Source organism: Nannospalax galili, unplaced genomic scaffold, assembly GCF_000622305.1.
Source record: "Nannospalax galili isolate Female #2095 unplaced genomic scaffold, S.galili_v1.0 scaffold43, whole genome shotgun sequence".
NCBI classification, from domain to species: domain Eukaryota; kingdom Metazoa; phylum Chordata; class Mammalia; order Rodentia; family Spalacidae; genus Nannospalax; species Nannospalax galili.
The window spans coordinates 4,087,497-4,103,200 of record NW_008353342.1 but is presented as its reverse complement, the minus strand read 5'-3'; the positions used below and the strand labels follow the sequence as shown (position 1 = coordinate 4,103,200).

The 15,704-nt window shown below is 36.5% G+C and overlaps 1 protein-coding gene across 4 annotated transcripts in view; it reads right to left on the bottom strand.

Moving 5' to 3' along the window:
• Zeb1 (zinc finger E-box binding homeobox 1) overlaps positions 1–15,704 on the bottom strand; it is a 214,798-nt gene that overhangs the window by 151,695 nt on the left and 47,399 nt on the right. Inside the window, exon 1 of one of the 4 annotated variants that reach the window (XM_029554771.1) lies at positions 8,800–8,954. The exons of the other annotated variants lie outside the window; for them this stretch is intronic. The gene's annotated coding sequence lies outside the window, so the exon portion shown is untranslated. Of the gene's footprint in view, positions 1–8,799; positions 8,955–15,704 lie in introns of those variants that run through there. 4 annotated transcript variants of the gene reach the window in all.

Below are 15,704 nucleotides of genomic sequence, written 5' to 3'. Positions count from 1 at the left end.
ATTTCAGACTTTAATTTTTATAATGTATATTTGTGAGGGAGTATGTAAAGGTCAGGAAACTAGAAAAGATTCCACGAGTAAGGGAAAAAAGGCTTTAAGAAAGGATGAAAGGCAGTGGAATATATGTGATATCAAAGTAGATGGGAGGCATCTGGGGTAGAAGACTTAAGTGGAGCTTGGGTGGCAGGAAGACGAGTAAGAGAAAAGGATCAACAAAAACTAAGGACATATGAAAAAGCTGCAAGAAAACCTGTTATTTTGTAAGCTGTTTTTTTAAAAAGGTTTGAACAGTGTTTCTCTGCTCCCAGAATCCGTAAGTTAAAAAAATCATGGCACCAAGGGTGGCTTAGTTTCCTAGGAGTTGATAATCAGGGAGACCCCAAAACAATACAGGCTCATGCCCCTGTTGTTGGTTTCCCAGTAGAAATAAATGGTAAGACTCTACTGGTAAGGACACACATGCTTTGTTTGCAGGGCATGAAAAACTCAAGCTGGGACAGAGCTGGAAGCTTTCTCTCTGCTGGCTAGCTTCCATAGTTGGATGGTAGAGTGTAGGCTGCTGGTGGAGAATTATCATCAGGTCTCACTCAGCTGTAGACCCTGTGCTTATACTACTGATCTGCCAGGAAAAGATGTACCTCCTATGCAATAGTGGAATGACTGCTTGGGAGGCATGGGTTAGCCAAGCACTTTCTAACTGAATTTGAGGCTTGTTCCACAAGAGGGAATTCATTTCTGGTAACTGTAAACCTGGTTAAACACGCACGGCAGAGGAGGATACAGGCCCTGGTGGGGAAGCTATTGTTCTTGTATTCCTACATGGTTGTGATGCTCCAGTTAAACTGCCTTTTACACATGTTTATGCCCACACATTAGTGCCACTGTCAGCTTTGTTCAGAGAAGTTTCTTTTTACATGTGCAGTGGTTACTGAAGAGCTGTATAATTAGGCAAAGTGTTAATAAGTGGCTACTAACTCCTTAGCCCCAAAGGGAACATCTATATCCTCCTCCTCCACAGCTCAGGGAACATCATGGAAGAGGAGGAAGAAAGAACATAAAAGCCAGAGGATGGGGTAGAGTGTTGTGGAAGGTTGTTTTGCAGGCATGACATTGGCATCATACTCCTGATTCTCAGCAGCTGTGATTACATTCACATGACCTACACAAGATCCCACCTGTCTCCATGACAGCCCCAACCCTCGCTGAGTTTGTAGGCTATCAAAGTGCCTGAAAACAAATTCTGAGTCCAGCACTCTCCAGTCCAGCCTTAGTAGACAAAAGGAAAATGAGGAGGAACCCCATGGAGGGATGCTTTTGGAAGCTCTCATCAAGAAATTCCAATGGACTCTGATATGAACATTTGAAATTTTCTGTTTTGACTTTTTTCTGGTTCCCTGTCTAGAGCTTATAATGCTAACTACTCTTGCCTTTACTTCTTCACATTTCCTGGGCACCAGTCAACGATTTTCTTTTCTCCCAACAGTTAAGAGTTATGCAGTTTGGGAGTCTTTTAGATAGACCCACTGAAGGGGTGCCCCAATTGCCTCATCCTACGTCTCTGTTCAGCATGGAAGAAGCCAGAGCAGTCTGCATCCTAATTCCCCACTGGAAATTTGGGTAACTTCTTCAGGGGATGGTGTGATAAGAATAGGAGGTAGGAATTGGCTAGGCAGTTAGGGTAAAAAGACCCCAAAGAAAAGCAGCCAGTTTAGAGGCTAAAATTCAAAATGTCCTTGGGCTTCTTAGCAACATACTCTGTTCCAAAAGCCAAAAATGTCAATAGTACTTGGGAGCTCTTATTTAATCCCTTAAAGATTTCAGGGTTACCTCTTCAGCAACGGGAATGCCAGAGTAGCAAAAAAGCATCATTAAAAAAAAAAAAAAAAAAAGAGTATACAAAGTTGTTCAGAAAAAGTGATGGGGAGATATGGGAGGAGTTGAAGGGGAGGGAGTGAGCATAGATTTGATCAAAACACCTTATAGGCACATATGAAATTCTCAATAAATTTTTTAAAAGTTAAAAAAAAAAACAGTTCAGTGAGAGGCTCTCAAGGCTCCCAGCCCTCCCTAAGGATTTATCGACAGTTAGTGATTGCTAGGGGAAAGAGACATTTTGTTCAGTGGTATATAGTCAATGAAATTGTGCATGCTCCCGTAAAATGTCTTATAAGGTATTCTAATTAAACCCTAATTGCTGGGTCACATATACAAAGACATAAAAATGGAAAGGGGACTAGGTAGGAAGAGGAAGAGGATCAGCAAGAGTAAGAAGCAGGAAAGAGAAGGTAATTGGGGGTATTCTCAAAATGCACTGTATATATAAAAATGTTATGATCAAATTATAGGTTATAATTAATATAGGATAATTGTTTTCCAGTTAGAATATTCTAACTTAATTGCAGCGCACTCTTTAATTTCTTGTTCATTAATTTTTAACTAACTTCATAAAAGAATAAGAATAAAAAAATATGATTTATTTTAGAAAAAGTTACCTGGACTGCTGAAAAGAATGTATATTCCACAGCTGTTGGATGAAATATGCTATAAACATTTATTAAATCTACTTATTCTATGTTGTAATTTAAAAAAAAAAACTTAAAAAAAAAACACTATACTTGATCTCAGCCAACAGCTCAGAGCCATAAGGTTAAGAAGTGTGGATAATGTTAGGATATTCATGTTAGGATATTTAGGAAGCTCTGAAATAACATATGTAAAGCTTGAGCACATACTTTCATCTGACAGCACAAATGCAGTATATTTTTCAAAATAAAATTCTGTATTAAGTAAATCTGGAAATTAAAAAAATGGTAACTTTGTAACTTTTCATTTTAATATGGAGAATTTTGGATGCCAACATATATGCACAAGAGAAAAATATACAGTGATATGTGAGATACTAAGGGGGTCTAATAATTTTAGTAGATTCATACACTTAAGATCTCTATTTATTAGTGGCAGGGCAGAAACCAGATCTCAAAGTTTGTGATTCAAGCCAAAGATTCTTTAAATGTTTGTATTCTTTGTAATGCCTAGAAAGAGTAAGAGCATAGATCTTTTAGGCTACCATGCATGACATTAGTAGCAAGTGTTAGTAAGTTTCCAGCAGATGCTTGCTAACTGACTATATTAGAACTAGCAGTAGCAGTGGGAGATTATATTTGCAGTAGTCAAATGCCTTTCTCTCACTTAGCATCTTACAAAGAAATAGTTCTATACCAAAAAACAAAAGAAACACTAGGTCATAAAGTACCTATTTAGGTTTAATTTAAATCCTTATCTAAAAATATTTGCATTTAACATTTAAATTGAATATATATACATATATACACACATATATGTGTAAATATAGATGATAGATAGATAGATAGATAGATAGATAGACAGACAGACAGACAGACACACTTTCTCTTTTTTACATGTAGACTTCAAGGCTGTAGAATCACAGCTCAAAGGAAATGTCTTCTTAAATTTCATCCTGAAACTGATTTTCAACAAAATGCATTACTCAGAAAAATCATTTTAAGTAGGACATCAAACTACAAGACACTGATTTATACAAAGCTTTACAATTTTAAACATAAATTTTCACATGATACAGGACTATCTTAAGAGAACATTTTGTTTTCTAATATGTAAAATAACAAGTAGCACTGAATACTTTTAGGTTTATAGATCCATAGTATAATTTAGACCTACTGCTGATAAGGTCCATTGTTGGTGTTTCTGCAGGAAGAAAAATATTCAACGTAGGCTTTTCATTCCCATACTTACTATATTTTGGTTTGGGTTTATCTTCCATGAGGTAAGTAACAGATGTTTGCTATCTCCTTTCTTAGATGGGAATAAGAATCAGTTTCATAAAGGTTAGGGCAGAAAAAATGTTTAAATACTGAGGTCACCTTGGTCCTCAAGATGCAATTATGGAGGCCTTTGAGTGGCTGCTGAGCTACAGCTAAAGAGGTCCCAAAGACTAGGGGACAATGTCACTGGCTTATTTTACAGCAATAATGGTAACAGGTAGTAAATGGCTCATGCATACACATACATACATACCATATAAAAGCATCAATTCTGTCATTTCAAGTGGCTCAACTTTGTAAATCAGACAGGACATTTTTTTTCCCAGTGCTGGGGATTGAACCCAGAGCTTTGTGCATGCTAGGCAAGTATTCTATCAATGAGCTACATCCCAAGTCCAGGCAGGACATTTTTGATGATACAATTGTTATTATCACTGTTACTATTGTGAACCATAACACATGGATCCATACTAAGCACTTTCTATGTACAAGATACAATTCCAAGCCTTTAATACATATTGACTAATTTTCTGCAAGGTATGTACTCTTAGCCCACTGTAGAGAGAGGAAACTGAAACACAGGAAGTATTTTAAGACTTCCAACCTTCTAAGTGTGCGAGTTAGTCTCAAATCCAACTAGTTTGACCTAGGGATCAACTTCTTAACTGCAATTTGAAAATGCTGAATGCAAAACTGCCTGGCATCATTTTATCAAACAACTTGTCTAATGTATAAAACATACTACAGGCATATTATGGGTCTGTTCTGCCTACAATCACATTTCTTAGTGTTTCAGTAACTTAAAGATTGTTCCCAACAGCTTTTCATATTAAATACAAGTAATAATACTTCTTTGCTTTCAAAAATACATTTTAAAGGACTTCCTGTTCAATTTTTATGTTTAAAAACCTAGTTCATGAGGAAGGTAAACTGATTAAATTATTAGCATATTAAAGGATCAACTTCTAAGGTATCTTTAAGAAAGGACTTTGTAGCCATATATGGTGGGATATGCTTTCCAGCACTCTGAAGGCAGAGGCAGGCAGACCTCTGTGATATCTGTGAGACTGAGGCCAGTCTGATCTACATAGGCAGTTCCAGGCCTACAGGGGCTATAGGGAGACCCTGTCTCAAAACAAAAACAAAAACAATGCAAAACAAACCCAGAGAAAGGACTTTGTGTTTATAAAGTCACAGGTATTGGGTTGTAACTATTTGTTTAATGTCTATGTTCTATATTAGACTACAACCTAAGCACCACATCAGTCCTTCTCCTGAGCCTTCAATGTCACGTGTAATGTCCAACACATAGCAGATGTCAGTAAGCATTTACTGAATGAATAAATGGGATTTATTCTTCAATATCTTAAGTTTACTTAGCAAAGATTCTACCATAAGCAGCAGTTTAATATTTCTGGTAACATCTACTTCACATAAAATTTAACATTCTCACAGTTATCAGTATATTAAATTTATCATCAGTATATTAATATTAAAGATAAAACACAACTTTCAGATAAATCCTTGTAATTTATATCAGTAACATATTTAAACAACCAATTTCACGTCATTTTTTATTCCAACTTGCTGCTTCTGATAGTAGTAGGTCCCAAGTTTTAGACAAAAGCAAAAGCATACACTGTATTTGCTATCCTAGAGACACAGTTAAAAACTGACAGTCTCTCATTTACTTTAGGAAGTCATTAATAAGCATTTCAATAAAAGAAATGCTATCCATCATCCTTCATCTGTGATATTTATGCAACTGTGTTTTTTTAAAACAATTTTACTTCAATATTTAACTGTGCAAAGTAATGGGTTTCATTGTGAGATTGTTATAGATGCACAAAATAGAGTTGGATCATGTTCACCCTCACCACACTCTTAGTCCTTCATGTAGCTAGACTCTCCACCTGACATCCTGAATCACTAAAAGGAGTGGTCAAAGAAAACTGCTATGAACACAAGGCATGCTGCACAGCAAGCCATGCTTTCATTTTTACAAGACTCCCATTAGGGAAGCCGGGAGAAGACATCCTCCCCACTAATGAGTGGAACTGTCTTACAGCTTTGTGCTGAGGTTCTGAAAACATAATGCTAAAAAGTGGGCTTGGTGACCTTTGAGTGTATCCAGAGACAGATTCACACAGAGAAAATTCAACATAATTTTGAGGAAAAGGTTAGAATGCTACTTAATTTGGATTTTACCATTTGAAAAACATTTGCATTTTTGTAAGTAGTTTACTTATTTCAGGAATCAATTCGGGAGAGACCCTTAGTACTAAAATGTGAACTTTTCTGACTTTAGTTTCAGGTATGTGGTAATTGGTTCACAATAATGTAGTGCACATTTTATGTAGAGCCAGGAGAAAACAGCTTGAATGTTCCCAAGATAAAGAAGTGGTAAGAGGTCTTGGATGTGGTGGCCCATGTTTTTAATTCCAGTGCTTAGGAGACAGTGGCAGGTGGATCTCTGTGAGATAGAGACCAATCTGGACGGTGAGTTCCAGGCCTGCTGGGACTACAGGGAGACACTTTCCCAAAAAGACCAAAAGGAGGGGAGAGCATGCTGGAGAGATGGCTCAATGGTTAAAAGGCCTGGCTGCTCTTCCAGAGGACCTGAATTTGGTTCCCTGCACCTACATGGCAGCTAACAACTGTCCATAACTCCAGTTCCTGGGGACCGAACACCCTCTTCTGCTCTCTATGGACATTGTAGGACACAGTTGCACTTACATATATGCAGGTAATATACTCATATACATTAAATAAAAATAATAAAAATTTAAAAAATAAATGATAAAAGTCAATTGCTACTCCCCTAAGTTGATCACCCTGTGTGTACATGTTGAAATACCACATTCAGTGCCAGTAACATGCACACTATTAATACATGATAAAAATTAAACCTAGTCTGACTGGAGTTTTTATAAAAACATTCACAGATCTAACATATGAAGGTCATGAACTTGATTACTTTCAAACACTACAAGTGCTTTCTTTAAATTACCTAATGTTTTAGTTTTCATAATTTAATAAATGTATATACCTTAAAACAAGCATGTAAGAAACATAAATTTAACATTCTTTTTCCCTTAAAGGGATAAAACTGATTAAGAGATCATACTACCATTAAAAATGCATGTAACAACTTCACATAAGTGGAAGAAATCAGGGTCTGCCTTCATGGCATCACTCCTGAAATGTTAAAGGATCCTTAAGAGCTCTCCTATAAATGAAATTCTCACATAGGAATTCTGCTTTGTCAAATCTGTTGTAAATGCTTGAGAAATTTAGAAAAATACAATAGTAGCATAAAAACATATTTCTCCATGGTCAGAATTTAGTCTTTCCAAGGTTTTACTTAACAGATGTTCAATTAGTAGAATTATATACTTAAAAGTTCCAAAATAAGTTATCACTTCACTCTTCAAAACCTGTTTTTTGATACACTGTCCACATTGCTTTCATTCTCACAGCAACTTTGCCCTTTTTATAACATGGGCTACAGCTGCAGTTCACATAGGTACGGAGGGTGGACACTGCTATCGAGAGTACTTCACTCACTGTCAACATGTGAATGATTACATGAGAGAGATGCTGGGGTAGGTGTTTGCCACAAGTGGAATTTCTGATATATCTGTCATTATGCTGTGGAAAACAGCTAAAATCATGTCAAGATTCAATTTAATATCATTTTCACATCTCTAATTAAGCAAGAAAAATTATTCAAATTATTTCAGTATCAAAACTCATGGTTTTGATAACAGAATGGTCAGATTATACTCAGTATTATATGACAGTCTTCATCAGCTATTATCTATTGATCATAAAGTTACTAGACCATAGAAACAGTAAAACAAGCTTTGAGAATGTCAGCTTTAGCCCATAACTTTTACTCCTATCCAACATTAATCAAAGTAATCCTGAACTTGACAGGACATGGATGTCTACATAAAGAGATAGGTAGATATTATATATATATGTATATTCTGCAGAAAAATCTAACTTTAATATCATTTTCAAGCATATAAAATGAGGAAAATTAGGGATTATATTTTTAGTGCAAACATATAAAACACAAGGGAGAGATGTTTGATTTTTAATCACCAAAATCTGGTACTTTATTTGGTTATAGAAGGACCTTACCTTTAAAATTAATGTCTTATACAAAGGCATAACTGCACAGAAGTTTTTTTGTTTGTTTTGTTTTTACAAAATCTTGTCACATAGCCCAGAGTGATCTCAAACTCTTGATTCTCCTGCCTCAGCCTGCAGTTTGCTGGGATTATAGATGCACATCACCATAGCTGACTACTATGGCAGCATTTTGAAAGGTCTAATCTTAAACTAAATGGATTTTATTCAGTTATTAAGCTTTTTCTTTGCTCCTATTATTTTACTATGGAAGTAAGAAAGAAAACATTATTCAGTAGACCACTGCAAAACTTATGACATATACTTTGAGAGACACCTATAAAACTGAATAAACAGATTAAGTTTGGTGTGACTATTCTGAGACCTTCCTTTCCTTTCTTTTCTTTTTTTGATCTTTTTGAGATGCTCTCCTGCAGCCCCAGCTGACCTGGAACTTGCTACGTAGACCAGCCTGACCTCCATCTCAGAGATCCACCCGAGTGCTGGGATTAAAGTCATGTGCCACCATGGCTGAAGTGCATGTATGTACACACTTCATTCAAGCAGCATTTACAATATGCTATTTTAAATATAATGTTGCAGTAGAACTACAAAAAATTGTTAAACTGGACATGAACTAGATTAACTGATTTTTTCACACTTTTTTCGCTATTTTCTTAACAATACACATATAAAATCTCTTGTTTACCAATTCTTTATTAAAAGTGGGACATATAAAACTTACACAGTTGTCATTATGTCCTAGAGTAAAAAACAAAGTAAAACTTTATTTTAAATAAGCTGGTATGATTTATATATATATATATAAAAAACATATAAGTTAAGTGAAAACGCTTACCATTGGTCTCCTTTTGATAGCTAGTCACTCCTTTATTCTTGACAGTGCCTTCCTATGTCAGGTATACAGTAGCCAAATCACAAACTGACATTTGGATGTTCACGTCTTCAGATGGAGTTTTCGGCCAATTGCCAGTTGAGAATTTAAACTGAAAACTAAATTACCCAAACTTTATTAAGTTGTTCTCATGCCACCAGCTGTTAATGAATAAGATACTAAACTGGAAAGAAAGTCCCTACAGGCTCCCTCCTTTTATCTAGTCACAATATGTTTGAGAAGAAATGCTATGACCAAAAACTAAAATTCCTTAAAAATTCTAGCTTCATAAAACTTTATGTCACATTAATTAGTAGAGGTGATAAACCATTGAAATCTACTCAATGACTTTATAGACATACACAGGTGCCAAGGATCCGAATGCAACTGATTATGACTAGTAATATTCAGATACATACAGATGAGAGACACATGCGCCAACATTTCAGTGTTAGTAGCAAAAACAATGAGTCTTTCGGTAAGAAACAATGTCTTACAGGGCTTATACTGAATTAAATATTGTATAACTATTAATTCAACAGCGAACCTAAAAATTTTATAGCCACTTTTGAAAGAGATTTATCTTTGCTCTGGAAACTGTTATTGAGTATGTGTGCTGGAAAAAAAATTTAAAAATATTTAAAAAAATTCTAGCTTCTTTAGACAATAGGTTTAACTAAATTTCAATCCCTTCCTCAAAAGTTCCTTCAATTATCCTTTAACCCAAACATATGATTAAGATGGTATTTATTCAATGATGTAATAATTTATGAAGTTAAAAATTTAAATATTATCAAACACTGCCTTCACTAAGAACTAGTTACAAAGTTTGGAAATACACGAACAGTATCATTTATATTTACAAAGTACCCATTAAGTCATCAACTACTCGCATGCTACATACCATAAGGGAAATTGGAGGTTATACTACAGAGACAGGCCTTGATTGAAAACACCATTTTGGTATTGAAGAAACAAAATATAGCTATCCACTTAAAATTACAGTACAAAAATGCCTTAGTTCCTTTTCTGTACCAATTTAGACTCTTTTCTTCCCAGGGTGATAACTATTCTTTGGAGATCTGTCAATCATATATGATTTCTGGTCATTATTAGTCTTTATTATTATTCAGTTGTACAAGCTGTTTTGAAGCATCGTATTAAAAATCACCTCTAATTAAAATTTGTTTCCATTCTTTTTTTCTTTTTTTGATCTTTTTGAGACAGGGTCTCCCAGTAGTCCCAGCTGACCTGGAACTTGCTATATAGGCCAGACTGACCTCAATCTCACAAAGATCCACCTGCCTCTGCCTCCTGAGTGCTGGGGTTAAAGGTGTGTATCACCATGCTTTAAGTGCATCTATCTAGATAACTCAAAGACTCCAAATCTCAGGTTCTACGAATAATCCCCACCCTCCTCACACACACAGATAAATACACATGCATCCATTTAATAACTGGCATATACCAATGTACTATGTAAGACAGACTATGAGTGTATTATTAAATCAAAAGAAACTGACTTCAGAAATAAAAGCCTGAGCTCGATCAAAACTACTATCTCTGAGTTAATTATACCAACCTCCAGTTTGTTATCATAGGAACAGGATATTCCATTCCATTTGAAAGTTTCAATCATCCCAAATCTTCAATAGGCATACCATTTTAAGCTATTCAGAGACTAACAGAGTTCTGCCCTAGGTGCTACGGAGACACAAAGGGATAATTCTTTTCTTAAGGAATTGATAAGATAATACTTGATGGGATATGTGCATGTGTGCGTGCGTGCATGTGTGTGCATGTGTGTGTGTGTGTGTGAAGTACGTTGCATAAATAACTAGATTTCCACAACAGAAATAAGCAACTGCATCAGGTTAAAAGGTCTGAACAGGTTCATGACACACAGGGCTAATCTGAGAAGCCTGATGTACAACAGGAATTATTTCCAAAGTGGAAAATAACAACTACATTTCTTATGTGGTTTAATAAAACTCACAGAAGTAGTGATTAAATATAGAACATAGATGTGGAAGCATTCACGTACTCAGTCTGAAAATCAAAGAAAAATTCCTCAGCCAAAAGAAATTACAAAGCAAGGTTCTCAGTGTAAGAGAGGCAATTCTAAATGTGTTCGCTCTAATGATTACAATCATCACCGCTGTAACTTCATTTTCAATGCAGACACAAAACTGAAAAGTCCTTCTGAGATACACAGAGCCATGAACACACAGAATGACTACTGCTAGCACATCTGCAACACGGAAGCTGCCCCATGCTGAGCAGGTGTGACAGTATCATGTGACCGATAATGTGTTCACATGCTTCCATATCATTTAATATACTCTAATATACTTGTAAAACAGTATGTCATCTTCTTATAAACAAACAGATCCAGAAAACAGCCATTATTTCCCCAAAGTCACACAGCAATACAATCAAAACTCCTAAGAAAAAGACATGCTTCATTTACTGTAATCAAGAAAGAAACTTTGGAAAAGATATAATTAGGAAGTTTCACCTTTTTAACCAGAATGCTAAATCTCAAATGTTCAAATAGATAATAATCCTTAGAAAATGCAAAAATATAATTCATAAAGTCAGAGAAAGATAGATCTATGAAAAAGGTGATTCCCTGAGATTTCCTGGGCATCACATCTATTTCTTTCACCCCTGGTACCAGATTTACCAGTTCTTCGTAGGATTGTCTGTTGCAAGAGTGCATGTAGAGCAACACTGAACACAAGCCTTCATTGTTTTAGGTGATAGAATGCTCCCTCCCCTGTCAATTTACAATACAACACACACACACACACACACACACACACACACACACACACACATATGCTGCAAGAGAAGCTCTGAAAATTTTCTTGACTCAACACAAGAAGAAATTATTGAGACACAGCTTTGCTCACAGCTTCTTATGCTAGGCTGGGACACCACAGAGGGTCGCATATTCCATGTGGGAGTTGTGAAAATTTTGGCAATGATAAAAGGTTTCCAAACACACAATGATCAAAAAGTAATTCAAGATCAAACACATAATGGATCCAAGGTGTTCCTGGAGGTGCTTGTCCAAGTTACATAGTACAACTTCACTGCAGCCTTAGTTCTGAACACACAGCATGTGCATTGCACATGCCATCACACCATGCAAGGCCAATCAATGCGGCCTGAAACACCTTAGTGCAGACTGGACACTACCATATGAATTGCCATGTTCCTACTGTACACACACAGTTTTCTGCTCTTACAGAAGCATAATAGCTCAATTACAGAAAATAAAAACTTTTAAATATTTTCCTACTACCATTCCTCAGCATGTATTAAATGAGTATATCTTTGGGTCACACTGTATTAGAGTGTTTGATTTTTAATTTTTTTATTTTTATGTATATAAGTATCATGCCTGTGTGCGATGCCTGTAGAGGATAGAAGAGGGTGTGGGATCCCCTAGAACTTAAGTTACAGACTGTTCTTAGCTGCCATATGGGTGCTGGGATTTGAACCCAAGTCTTCTGTAACAACAGCTAGTGCTCTTATCTGCTGAACCATCTCTCCAGTCCGTAGAGTGTTTAATTTTAAGATTGCTATCTGTGTTGCTGAGTTTTCATTAAAAAAAAATCATTCAATGAATACTGGTTTGGGATCAGAACAGAATGTCCAACACTTTATGAAGTCATCCTAAACATACTTTTGCCATTCTGTATTGTGTATTTATGTGAATGGCATTCTCAGCACTGATTCTAAAATCAAAACATCGATCAATTCTGAAAAATGTTGACTATGCTCTACTGACCTGCAGTATCAAATATTCAGCCAGGATTTAATTTTTATGAAAAAATAAACAAGCACATTCATCTCATTAGCATGAGAATTTACTTTCATCTTAAATAGAAAATAAAATTATGTTTACCAAGGAACTTTTTTTTTTTTCGGTCTTTTTGAGACAGGGTCTCCCTGTAGTCCCAGCTGTCCTTGAACTCACTATGTAGACCAGGCTGGCCTTGAACTCACAGAGATCCGCCTGCCTCTGCCTCCCGAGTGCTGGGATTAAAGGTGTGCACCACCACGCCCGGCCAAGGAATTGTTTTAAGTTTATTCATTATCAGTAAATGCTTAATTTATATATCTATTTTATAAACCCATCTGCCTGGGGTCACATAAAAATTATTTGGGTGAAATTATTCAAAGGATGCAAACTGTTTAAGAATCCCTGCTTTAATATTTAGTTGTATGAAGAAAGCTGTCCATTAATTCAATCAATACTTTACTATATATTCAAAGTTATAACTCAGATGTTTCTAGTAAAGAAATACCATGCTTTTTAGTTTTGTAAGTCTCTCAAAAGTCAGAGCACTCATTAGGTAACACCTAAAAATCACCAAAATGTCTATGAACAGGGAGTGATGCTAAACAAATCAGTATCATCCCCTGTGCCACCACAGCCACCACTTTCTGCCACCTATTATTTTAAAAGACAACACTGTAGCATCTAAAGCCTACATTTTCATTAGTTTTACATATATATGCTTAAGGAGTCTATTTGGCCACAGCATGAAATTTCAGTGTTTTATATGTCTGTATGTCTAAAAATAAACAAAGATATGTGTGTAGCTCAATAAAATTAGTCCAAAGTTTGAAAATACTGTACTAATTAAGACAAATACAAACTTTATTTTTGCTTTGCTTTTCCCTTGTTTTTTAGAGACAGGGTATCCTTTAGGACTAGACTTGTCTGGAATTCACTATATACACAGGCTGGCTCAGAACTCATGGTGATCCTCCTACCTCATGACACCTGGCAAAGCCTGAGTTTTAAAAGTTCAGTTAAGAGTTTAAATTTCTTTTCCAAAGCACATGCAATCCATGCAGAAGTCTGCAGTTGCTCTCCTGTGACTCTACTCCAGAATGGAGGGATGCAGAAATGAGTGAGTCCTGGGCTCAGTAAAGAGTTGAAGAAAGCTACACAGTTTATCCATTCTTGGGTAGAAAAAAGAGTAAGAAGTTTTATATATAACTTCTATGGATAAGCAATTATTGAGTATTTGACCACTTACTTTATGTGGTGAGCTCTACTAAATGTTAAAGGGGATAGAGGCATACAATATTATAAATCTCACTGGGAAAACAATTTCATCTTTTCAGATATCACAGAAATCACATTCCAGTTCAATGAATAGTATAAACCAGGGGCACAGAGAATACACTCTAGTCAGGGTATGAACCAGGGGTATAGAGAAGGGACTCTGGTCAGAGTATGAACCAGGGGTATAAGAGAAGAGACTCTGTCAGGGTATAAACCAGGGGTACAGAGAAGAGACTCTGGTCAGGTTATGAACCAGGAGTATAAAGAAGAGACTCTGGTCAGGGTATGAACCAGGGGTATAGAGAAAAGACTCTGGTCAGGGTATGAAGCAGAGATACAGAGAAGAGACTCTAGTCAGGGTATGGACCAGGGGTATAGAATTTAGTCAGGGGTATGAACTAGGTACATAAAGAAGAGACTTTAGTTAGGGACAGCAGGACAGATTTCACAGAGATCTTGTAAGACCTTAAAATAACTGACATTTTTATGGTTAGGAAAAAGTACATTACATGTCAAAGACACTGTGAGCAGAAAGCAGAAACCTACAAGCACTGCAGTTGTTTCAGCATGGCCCACATACCGAGTGTCTGCCGACCTAGAAAGGGTGTGCTTTTCACTCTCAGCTCAAAAACTTAATGGAGGTGCCCACTATCTCTGCTCTGTTAGGACCCATATGGATCCCCAGATCTGGGAGCTTTCTCAGACCTGCCTTGATTAATGCATCTCTCAGCTCTCACCAGAGAAGCTTCCTTATACAGCAGATGGTGATTAATATAGAGACCGACAACTGGCCATTGTGCAGAGAATAAGAGATTGCCTATATCCCTGAACAGGACACCTATATCAAACCTCTGTCTCCCAAGGCTCAGGAACCTTTGCAGAAGATGGGGCAGAAAGATTTTAAGAGCCAGAAGTGGTGATGACCACAAGGAGATAAAAGAGTTTTCCAGAAAGCTGGGCAGTTACTTATACGAACTCATGGCAATGGTGACAGCATGAAAAAGTACCATGTAAGTTCAAATCAGACCAAATCCTAGTATAGACATGGGGAAGTGGGTAAGAAATGGCCAATCCTAGCTGAGGAACTGTTGGTAACTGATGGCTGCTGAGAAGGGGAGATGCGGTCTTGTTTGAGGGTGAGACTCAGTGGATGGACCCACTCTGAAGGGCTTTTGGGAACACAAACCTGACTCTCTCTCTCATATTAAAGTACAGAAATTTGGTGGGGGGCTAGAAAGGGGGGGTTCAGATATGGGAGGGGATCTAAATATGATCAAAATATATTGTATAAAATTTGTAAAACTTCAATAAAAAATAAAAAACTTAATGGAAATTTCAGGAAGACTGTTTAGGCAATAGTGTGCATAATACGGTATAGTTTAACTGGCTCTGACAAGAGTGGGAGACAGAAATCCAAATGTTATTAAAATTTATCAACTTTGAGAGAAAATATTAAGAAAGATTTTAAGTTTCAAGGCTATTTTTCTGGTAACTTCCTATTTGCCCTGGTACACTCAAGGAAAAGGAAATGGTGGGCAGTAGAAGCAACCAAACAAGGCTTTACTGGTGGTCACAGAGGCCACAGACTAGGGAAAGGACTAACTGTGCCATTAAAAGCAGAGAGGAGTTTGAACAGAGACTTGGATGTGGGAACATAAGACATTGTCCTCAGGTTAATCACTGCTCATTTGCTGAGCAGAGCAGAGAGTCTTTTCTTAATACACATCAAAAGGTCCTAAATTCATCACTGAAACGAAAAGGCAAAAGAGTTTAATATACA